The following is an 11,509-nucleotide window of genomic DNA, read 5'->3' on the forward strand; positions in this document are numbered from 1 at the left end:
AACTTGGGTTGCCATAGTTACCTTTCCTCTGCTTGGTGCAGCTGTTTCAGGCCCCAACACCCCACCCATCACCACATTAGAAAGTAACAGCAAGAAGTTCTCATCTGTACATTATGCAGACAAATGAAGGATATCCGTAGCACAGGCGTAGGGTATACAAAGGACACTTACATTGGAACTGCCTCAGCTGGAACAACAGTGCACCAGAGGCATGAATTTTAACGTGAACAAAAGGTTTAAACATTGTTTTGTTCGTTCAGTGTGTGCGCATGGGGAAGGCACACATCATAGGCCGTTGCCGAGTTCTAGATTGTCGTTTCTTACAAATCCACTCTGCTCACCTTTCCCCTTCTAACAGTGGAGCTTCAGTGGGGGTTGAACAGAAGAATTGCCCTTTTATTGTTTCTCAGTAATTGAAAATCTGCAACCTGGTAATCTTTTAAATGACACAAACTGTCCTAGAAGTGAATGTTTTGTGGTAAGTAGGATAGATGCTTTTGAAAATGTTACCCCTTTTTTTTAAAATTGCCCAGATCCTCAAAGGGCTCTAGGCACCTAACTCCCATTTGGAAAAGGGCCTAAGTTCCTAAGTCACATAGGGTATGTCTACATTTCAATTAAACACGGGTGGCTGGCCCATGTCAGCTGATTCAGGCTTGTGGGGCTCATGCTGTGGGGCTATAAAATTGCAGTGTAGACATTTGGGATTGGCCTGGAGCCCAAGCACTGGGACCCTGCAAGAAGGAGATTCCCAGAGCCCAGGCTCCAGCCCAAGACCACACATCTTCATTGCAATTTTATGGCCCCACAGTCTGAGGCCCATGAGCCTGAACCAGCTGACAAGGGCCAGATGCTGGTGTTTAATTATAGTGTAGACATACCCCTAGATTGTCAATGAGACTTAAGAGCTTAAGTGCCTAATTCAGTTAGATGCTTTTGGAAATTTTACCAATAGCCTCACCCAAAATGGAGAAAGACCAGGGGAAAAATTGGGAACTAGCAATGGTTTTAAAATGCAATTATACTGATTACTTCCGTTTTATCCAAAACCCTATTATCCAAATCACCGCATTATCCGAATTCCTGGCTTGTCCCCCAGAATGAGATAGGTACAAGCCGAAGCATGTACCTCATGCTGGGGGACAACCCAGGGATTCAGATAATGCAGAGACGCCTGGCCAGAATTGCAAGGAAGGAACCCCTGGCTGCAAGGGAGGCTACCCAACTGCTAAACGGCTTCTGCCCCCTGAAGTATCTGAACTCATGATTATCCAAATGAAATCTGTCTCCTGCATGCTTTTCTGATGATTGGGCTGACATTGTAATTCATATTACATACAGTGAGCGATATTACAATAATGCTATTGAAGTTTACTCCACTGCTCAGCTTTTCCCACTACTAGAACTTTACTTCTTCTCCACTTACAGAAAACAGTCCCTTTCACTCCTTCCGGGCAATACCTCTTCAGTGGTACATTGGTCCCGTGTTAGCCTCACCCCTTAACCAGCTATTCCCCATGCTATATACATTAAATCCCATCTCTCTGTCTGTCTTTCATCCTCTAGTTCCTTTTATCATTTTAGTTGCTTGTCTTTGAACCCTAAATTGTCACTGTCCTTTTGACAGTAGAGACTCAAAATTCTTGACTCCCTGGTGCATGCTTTAACCCAGAAACCATTTAGTCTGTGGGAACAGAGAGGATTTCATTTCCCAGGGCTGTCAATTTGGCCTTTTCTGCAAGCGCTATATTCATTTACATTTATTAAGTTAAAATATCTATACACTAATAATATTTCTCTTCTGTGGCTGACTACATTAACATTTGTATTGCTTTTGCACCATTGCCTAGGTTAGGAGTAAAGAGAGCAAAGATTATTTTTGCAAAGTAATATTACATGTATATGTTCTTTATTACTGCATACTACAGTTGCATCACTTTGCAGTGTCATAAAAGCATGAATTCTTTGACTGGGGGAATGGGAAGAATACATCTGCCAGCTTGCTACTGCCATTTTGCATTTACTTCTTGGATTTGTGCCCCTTACGCTGCTTTTAAATTTCCATGGGTTTTTTTGTTCAAACTCATGCTGTACTCGAATGGAGACAATGTGAAGAGGTATCATTAAATTATGCCGACAAAACTGAAAAGTAAACTTTTTAAATTCACGCTTACTCAGGGTAGCTGTAGAATGGCAGCCAGGGATCTCTAGCTCCCCAAAATTCCCTGAAGAGAATTCTCCCTTTTTCAAGATGTAGGAAATGTCAAACATGCTCTTTTTCAGTAATTTGATACTTCAGGTATTGCAATACTTTGGTTTAAAGTCAGTCTCCAGGGATATTTTTAAATGGTTCACATTAGGTCTGATGGTCAGAGGGGCTGTGCGCTCTCATCTCCCATGGACTTCAGTTGCAGCTCCAGGAACCGAATTCTTCAGATCTGGCCTAGTAACTTTACATTGCCTCCACACAACCTGGCCAGACACGTTACATCATAAAATTAACTAAACAAGTGCAAATGCTTCATTGAGTCAGTGGAAAGTCTCATTAAATTAAACATGATAATGAAACCCCAGACAAATCCAAATGCCTGGGTGACAGTATCAAAGTCACACTGAAATGACAGAGGGAATTGTTCGCCCTGCTGCACCCTTTTGGTGTCACTCAGGTGCTGCAAAGGGAGCAGAAACCTCCCACAGTGCCCTCATTGGGGACAACCTCCTTAGCATGGAGGAATCCCCACAGAGTCAGCGGAATAGCTCCTGTGCTGCCCATCAGCCCCTGTGCAGGGAGAGAAGCTTATGAGGCAGTGAGGGTGAGGGGAGCTGCTGGAGCACAGTGTAACCCAGCAGTCCCCAGGATGCTCTAAGTTGTACTGTGGCAGAGCATCACTGAACTCTAATTGGGTCCCTGACTGACTGCTCGGTTGAAGCTGGGTGCAGCAGAGACTCTGCCTTACAATGCTGTGTCTTCCCTGGGGCGGTGGGCAAGAAAGGAGTAAAATAATGTGGTGTTGAATGGTTTGGTGTGCAAGTGAGCACTGACCATTTCAGGTTTTTTTTTACCGTTGTGCCCAGTCTGGCAGCAATTTGTATATGTCAATCAACAGGGAATGCAGTGTGATGACAGCCCTGGAGAGAACATGAATGGTGGATTGTGAACATTGTCCCTCTTTCTTTCCTGTGCGATTTCATCTCAGAGCTGAGTTTTGCTTTTGTTCCTTTACTGAATGCTGGGACAGGTACAATCCACTAGTGTCATCCTTTACTCAGCTGTTATCAGTACGTATTGCAGCAGCCCAGGGCATGGTCTGACCTGCCATCACCAAGTTACACTTTATATGGGAATTCACATCTTCCAAGTACTACAAGCACTAATGTATTATCTCAGCACCCATAGCAGACAAGTAACTATTCTTCCAGACCCCACCTTCCCAAATACCAAAAAATACCAGAGGAGCCCTACAGGCTGTCTTGAAGATCAATAGATTCAGGCTGTTTTGAACTGAGATGTGGCCCATACAGGGTGGCTAGACAGCAAGTGTGAAAAATCAGGATGGGGTTGGGGGAGGGTAACAGGAACCTATATAAGAAAAAGCCCCAAATATCGTGAGTGTCCCTATAAAATTGAGACATCTGGTCACCCCACACCCGTAGTGGAGGGGCCCTCATGGTGTCAGGAATCTCAGATCTGTTCTATCAAAGTGAGCCTGGCTTGAGTGTCATTCGACCCTGCTGCTTTCTGTAGCTCAAGAACTGTGGCAGATAAATGTTCTTCATTTCATCTGTGAATTGGAAATGAAGTTGCATAGCAGGAAATAGACAAATCCCCACCTGCTCTTCATAAACCGCTTGTAAGTAAGGATGGACAATACAAGTTCAGAGTAATAAAGGAGGTTGCTTCCCATACCACAGTCCCTCTCCTTCCAAACAGGAGCAAACACCCTGTCCTTTGATCAGATCAATCAACTATATTTCTAGGAAGACCATTAGCCTACTATCTCAGTGCCAAATGACCTGTTATTGAGGCTAGCTCAGTAGGTCTCAAACTTCTGTACTGGTGACCCCTTTCACAAAGCAAGCCTCTGAGTGAGACCCCCCCCTTATAAATTAAAAACACTTTTAAATATATTTAATGCCATTATAAATGTTGGAGGCAGAGGGGGTTTGGGGTGGAGGTTGACAGCTTGTGACCCCCCATGTAATAGCCTTGTGACCTCCTGGGAGGTCCTGACCTGTACTTCTCCTATAGTTCTCTTCCAGGGCCAAAACAAGCAGAGGACTGGCTTGTTGGGCAAAATAAGGTTCACTTGGTGGGCTACAACGTTGCTGCATCTCCTGCAACATACATGTACCAAAAACCAAATAAATATAAAGCTGGACCATTGCTGTTGGGTAGTGAGGTGCTGCTCTGGGTCCACTGCCCCTGTCTATGTCCACACCTCCATCCCCCACCTTACCACCTGGGCCTTGCTGCCTGAATGACCACTGCAAGGCCCTGGGAGATGAAAGCCACAGCTGGTGCCCCAGGGCTTTTAAATCTTGAGAGGCCACGCCTCTTCTGGATGAGGCCACACCCCTTCTAGATGAGGCCACACCCCCTCAGGACTCCGGCAGTACTGGTAAGTCCTGTAAGTTACTTTCACCCCTGAGTACCACTCAATATCAGACTGCTTCACACTTCCTTTGTGATTCAGGCATGACATATGGGTTAATAATTCGAGCTGATTGACAATCTTTTTGAGTTTGTCAATGAAAAATGGTTTTTTGAGTACTATGAAAATGGGAACATTTTGAATGCTATAAACATTTTTAATGAAAATTTTTTTCAAATTTTTTGGACTAAGTGTTTCTAAATGAATTGATCTGAAGCAGATACATTTGTTCTAATTTGCGCTGAAATAAAAAAAAGTTTTACATTTTTTGTCATCCCTTCCCCCAGTATTTCTTTTCACTTTTTCCCCCATAAAAGGGAGGGGAAAAGATGAAAGGGAGAGTGAGAAGAGGAAAACAAACCAAAAAAGGAAAAGAGAGAGGAGAGGAGAGGGGAAATCCAAAAATGAAAAACGTGAAATTCAGAACAGTTTTTTTTCATTTTGAATCACTGAGTGGGAAAATCAGACAAATCACAAAACATTTCCAACAGAGCAAAAATTCTTCATTTTTGTTTAAAAATTTTTTCAGGAAATATTTTTTGTTGTTTGGCCATATTTATGCATAATTCCTCAATGGTATTAATAGGGAGGGAAACAAGATGACAATAGTTGTTGTTCTGTGTCTCCTGGTTAATTGACACCCATATCCTGTCATTCCTCCTTCAGCTTATCTTGACATCCAGCTGCTTCTGCTGCTGAAGGGGAAACCTGCTGTTTTGAACTCCTCTGCTGGAAGCAGCTAAAGGAAGAAGTCAGATGCTGGGGACATTGTGTGGCCAATGAAGGCCAATTTTAGTCTGCAGGAGACTGAAAGACTGGTACAAAAGGCCACCAAAGACTCTCAGCTACTGTTTTGTCTGCAGCTTCCAAAGGAGAGCCTGCCAAGAAGCTTAAAGTGTGGAATTGGATCCTGCATTTGCCTACGTCAGTGCCCTTAGAGACTGAAAGTGGGATATAGGGATCTCAGGTCCAGGGGACAGTGGAAAAGGATAGTGAAAAGCAAGTTGGCAGAACATCCGACAGCTGTTCGAGCAACTGTTTGGGAGTCAATGCAACCACTTATGCACTCAGGCTTACTGGTAACTACCAGTCCTTGAACAAGCCATACAAGGTAAGAGGCAGAGAGATGATATATTGAAAGAAAAACTCAGTTTAGCATCAAGGGAAATTTGCAATACCAGTGGGCAATAGGCTGTTCACAAACAACACTAGCATGTATTCTAGTGAACCAGACATTTAACAGTGCAGTTATTCGTTTGTAATTATAGTTACAGACATCTTGTACGTATACATGATCACAGCTGAAACAACTGCATACCCATGGATTAATTCATTGAACAGTGTTATGACAAGGCAGTTAACAAATCACTGGATCCCTTCCCAAGCGAAAATATATTTTAAAAAAACAAACAAAAAAACCTACTTCAAGATAAAACAAGAAGCATGTTCCCTGCGTAATATTCCAGAGGAAAAGATGTTCCATAATATTTTTCTTGGAACTATAGAATCAACTCCGTGTCCCAACAGTTCAAAGGATTAAAAAGAAAAATTGGAGCCTTGGTTTTTTGGCATCGGAACTTCAGATTTTATTTCGCAGTCATCCTTAAGGCAGAAGCAGGGCAAAACAAATGGGCCCCCCTACCATGAAAATAGTATGGGGGGACTCCCCATGACAACCAGGCCAGTTAATGGAATAGAACTGTTACAGGAATGTATTTCTTCTTGGAAATGGGGCTACATATAGGCTACTACATGCAGAACTAAAAGGAAGCCTTCTAAAGCAATGACTTGTGAAAGGAACAAACTATAATAAAAATAAGACTCTTAACCTTGTGACAGGAACACTGAACTTCGTTGAGTCATTTAGGCTCCAGATGTGAGCTATCTAATAATAATAATTTGGTAGACAACATCTGCCAGACTGTAAATCTCTGTTTAGTTTTTTTGTGGGGGAGGGTTAACCCACAATTACTATTGATTTCACTGCCATCTGTCTGTGAGTGCAAGGGGATGCCTGGTGGTGTCCGAGGTGAGAGAGAAGAATTAGTGAGAAAAAAGCTACTCTCACTTATCCCAGAAGACTGACCCAGTGCTTAGCTGAGGGCTGGAGGGATTCAAAAGTGAGCTTTCACCCCAGATTTGCACTCCAGATAGCACTGTGTGTTCCTGCACTGTACCAAAGGATCAGGCTCTATGTTGCTGCATCGGCTTTTAGCATTGTCAGCTGATGTTTACCAGTAACTCTGAGGAGGCCCCTTTTCCAGATGCAATGACTAGTCTTGATGATCATTCATGAGTTCCCATCGGTGCAGAACGAAAGTCGATGTATTCTTGTATCTAGTGTAAACAAAAATATCTTGAAATTTGGCTTATTTGAATAGTGTAATAATTGGATGTGGAAATCTATGTGGATACTAAATATATCTATTTTCTTTTATATCTTTCACGTCTCTCCCAAAACCTGAGATCTCTTGTCTCAGAATTTATTCCTTTCACTCACTGAAATCATTACACAAATGCTAAGGCAAAGCATTTAAACATGTGCTTAAAGTTAAGCAAGTGTATAAGTGCCATTGACTTCAGTGGGGGACTTATACACATGCTTACATGCTTTGCTAACCCAGGGTCTAAATCTCTAAACCAAGATTTTCAAAAACAGGTGATTAAAGTTAGGCTCCTGCATCCAACAACTGAAATTAGATCAAAGTATTATGGCCCACGGGAGACCAGACTCTTATGTGTCACAGGCAGATAACAGGAGACACCGAGTTGCACCAAGACCCCCACAATGGCAGGGAAATAATTGAGATATGCCCAGATAATTCTGGCAAGTGACCCACATTGTGGAGAGAAAGGTGGAACCGCCTCCCCCACCCCACCCAAGGTCACTGCCAATCTGACATGAGAGAAAATTCCTATTGTAACCCCACATACAGACAAACTGTACCGTTAAGTTTTTTGGATGTACTAGTATTCCCACTAGAAGCTTATACATGGAGGATGAAATCCTGGCCCCACTGAAGTCAGTGACAAAACACTCAAATCAGCATCACCAGGATTTCACCCAGATGATTTTAGGTCTCCGCAATCCCCTGTAATGCCATATGGAAGACTTTTTCTTACATCTTTTCTGCTCGCTATAGCCTGCTCTAATTGCGCTAAAGTGACAAGTGGTAGCTTGACTTTCTCAGTGGAAGAAAAAGTCAAGTAGTTTGGGGACAAGACAATGGATTCTTTTAAAGAATACTACTACTGACAGAAGGCATTTGGCAGGTATGGTGGATGATGTTTTAGGTGGCAGTTAGGGATCTGCTAGTGGGTTCCTCAGCTCAAATTTCAGGAGGAACTCGTTGAGAATTTGAAAGTAGAAGGAAGCTTGGGTGAAAGCGATCATGAAATCATAGAGTTTGCAATTCTAAGGAAGGGTAGAAGGGAGTATGGCAAAATAGAGACAATGGATTTCAGGAAGGCGGATTTTGGTAAGCTCAGGGAGCTGATAGGTAAGGTCCCATGGGAATCAAGACTGAGGGGGAAAAACAACTGAGGAGAGTTGGCAGTTTTTCAAAGGGACACTATTAAGGGCCCAAAAGCAAGCTATTCCGATGGTTAGGAAAGATAGAAAATGTGGCAAAAGACCACCCTGGCTTAACCACAAGATCTTGCGTGACCTACAAAATAAAAAGGCGTCATATAAAAAATGGAAACTAGGTCAGATTACAAGGGCGAATATAGGCAAATAACATAGGAATGCAGAGGCAAGATTAAAAAGGCAAAGGCACAAAATGAGCTCAAACTAGCTACGGGAATAAAGGGAAACAAGAAGACTTTTTATCAATACATTAGAAGCAAGAGGAAGGCCAAGGACAGGGTAGGCCCACTGCTCAGTGAGGAGGGGGAAATAGTAACGGGAGACTTGGAAATGGCAGAGATGCTTAATGACTTCTTTGTTTCAGTCTTCACTGAGAAGTCTGAAGGAATGTCTAATATAGTGAATGCTTACGGAAAGAGGGTAGGTTTAGAAGATAAAATAAAAAAAGAGCAAGTAAGAAATCACTTAGAAAAGTTAGATGCCTGCAAGTCACCAGGGCCTGATGAAATGCATCCTAGAATACTCAAGGAGTTAATGGAGGAGATATCTGAGCCTCTAGCTATTATCTTTGGGAAATCATGGGAGACGGGGGAGATTCCAGAAGACTGGAAAAGGGCAAATATAGTGCCCATCTATAAAAAGGGAAATAAAAACAACCCAGGAAACTATAGACCAGTTAGTTTAACTTCTGTGCCAAGGAAGATAATGGAGCAAGTAATTAAAGAAATCATCTGCAAACACTTGGAAGGCGGTAAGGTGATAGGGAATAGCCAGCATGGATTTGTAAAGAACAAATCATGTCAAACTAATCTGATAGCATTCTTTGATAGGATAACGAGCCTTGTGGATAAGGGAGAAGCGGTGGATGTGATATACCTAGACTTTAGTAAGGCATTTGATACTGTCTCGCATGATATTCTTATAGATAAACTAGGAAAGTACAATTTAGATGGGGCTACTATAAGGTGGGTGCATAACTGGCTGAATAACCGTACTCAGAGAGTAGTTATTAATGGCTCCTAATCCTGCTGGAAAGGTATAACAAGTGGGGTTCCGCAGGGGTCTGTTTCGGGACCGGCTCTGTTCAATATCTTCATCAACGATTTAGATGTTGGCATAGAAAGCACGCTTGTTAAGTTTGCGGATGATACCAAACTGGAAGGGATTGCAACTGCTTTGGAGGACAGGGTCATAATTCAAAATGATCTGGACAAATTGGAGAAATGGTCTGTGGTAAACAGGATGAAGTTCAATAAAGATAAATGCAAAGTGCTCCACTTAGGAAGGAACAATCAGTTTCACACAAGAGACTGTCTAGGAAGGAGTATGGCAGAAAGAGATCTAGGGGTCATAGTGGACCACAAGCTTAATATGAGTCAACAGTGTGATACTGTTGCAAAAAAAGCAAACGTGATTCTGGGATGCATTAACAGGTGTGTTGTAAACAAGACACGAGAAGTCATTCTTCCGCTCTACTCTGCACTGGTTAGGCCTCAACTGGAGTATTGTGTCCAGTTCTGGGCACCGCATTTCAAGAAAGATGTGGAGAAATTGGAGAAGGTCCAGAGAAGAGCAACAAGAATGATTAAAGGTCTTGAGAACGTGACCTATGAAGGAAGGCTGAAGGAATTGGGTTTGTTTAGTTTGGAAAAGAGAAGACTGAGAGGGGACATGATAGCAGTTTTCAGGTATCTAAAAGGGTGTCATCAGGAGGAGGGAGAAAACTTGTTCACCTTAGCCTCCAATGATAGAACAAGAAGCAATGGGCTTAAACTGCAGCAAGGGAGATTTAGGTTGGACATTAGGAAAAAGTTCCTAACTCTCAGGGTAGTTAAACACTGGAATAGATTGCCTAGGGAAGTTGTGGAATCTCCATCTCTGGAGATATTTAAGAGTAGGTTAGATAAATGTCTATTAGGGATGGTCTAGACAGTATTTGGTCCTGCCATGAGGGCAAGGGACTGGACTCGATGACCTCTTGAGGTCCCTTCCAGTCCTAGAGTCTATAAGTCCTATTTAGTTCTTTTGCAAATTAGAATGTTAAACTTTTTTATTGCAATTTATTTTTCTTCCAGCAGTCATGTTGCTTTACTGTTTCTCATCATGCCTACAGTAACAACAGTATCTAGTTAACATCCTGACTCAGGGTAAGTAAAGCAACCTGATTTTTTGTCACCAAGAGGCGTGAAAAACAGTATAAATAAAATAAAAAAAAAACTAATTTTTTTTCTAAAATAGCCTTTCTGTGAAATGTAATATAATCGAAATATGCGGTGGCGTATTGCGGTAAAATGTTTCTATTGGCTGTTCTTTGGCATAGTCTGCATAACTCACCCCAGGTTCCACCATCCCATGAGTAGTGTTGTCTTCCGCCAATAAAAACTTTACATCATGCCTTAACATGCCCTGCATATATTAAACAGTGTATGTTATGAAGCACTGTCACTCCATGACAGGTGCGCTGTAAATCAATAAATAAATTAGAAAAACTTCACGTCCCCCCATCTGACTTTGAATAGGTTTTCAGCCAAAATTTCACTGATATTTGACCCAGGATGAATAATTTTTCCAAATACCCACGAGAAGCCAAATAGGAGGAGGTGCCATTTCCTCCAACTGAGCTACTTTTCAGCATGGCCAGCTTGCTTACTATTTCTGTCTGAATCCTCATGGTTCATTCATCCCAAGAAAATAAACAGACCTACTCCTTCCTTGTGCAGCACATTCATTCCTGCTTCCTTCCACCTCTGCTCTCTTCTGCTGCTATCTCCATTCTCCCTCTTCCCACTGGGAAATGCAATCACAAAACAACAGCCTAAACCTTGGGCTGGGGTCAGTGAGACTAATTGCAGAAGAAGGGCCCCACCTGCCTGGATCCCATTGTAGGACTGGGTTTTGGAGGCATATGACTGACCAACTTGAGAACACTGTGGCCTCTCTTGTCCTGGATCCCAGTGGTGATCAAGTGATAGAACACAAAGGTTGGTCCTTGTTTTCACTCTCGGCGGTTGGGTTTTGGGTGCTACTGGCATCAGCAAGAACCAGAAAGTGAAACTAAAGTCGAGATTAATGTCTTTACAACATCATATTTTAAAACCTGTGCCTTGTTTTCACTGGTCTTGCATCCATTTCCATGGAAATGGGAGCAGAACAAGCCAAACAGCGCTAGAACCAATTTCAGTTGCTGGCTTCCAGTTCTTGCTTCTGGTTCCAGGGATACCAAATCAGCAAAAACAAGGCAACTGTTTTTAAATGCTTCCATTTTAGA

The 11,509-nt window shown here is 42.4% G+C and overlaps 1 long non-coding RNA gene across 1 annotated transcript; it reads left to right on the forward strand.

Moving 5' to 3' along the window:
- The first annotated feature begins 76 nt into the window (after positions 1-76).
- Positions 77-7,088, forward strand: LOC115658098. The gene is made up of 3 exons (XR_004002152.1): positions 77-223; positions 3,108-3,239; positions 5,319-7,088. It is a non-coding gene; the product is annotated as an uncharacterized LOC115658098 (long non-coding RNA).
- The last annotated feature ends 4,421 nt before the right edge of the window (positions 7,089-11,509 follow it).

This window comes from Gopherus evgoodei, chromosome 1 (genome assembly GCF_007399415.2).
Source record: "Gopherus evgoodei ecotype Sinaloan lineage chromosome 1, rGopEvg1_v1.p, whole genome shotgun sequence".
NCBI lineage: Eukaryota > Metazoa > Chordata > Testudines > Testudinidae > Gopherus > Gopherus evgoodei.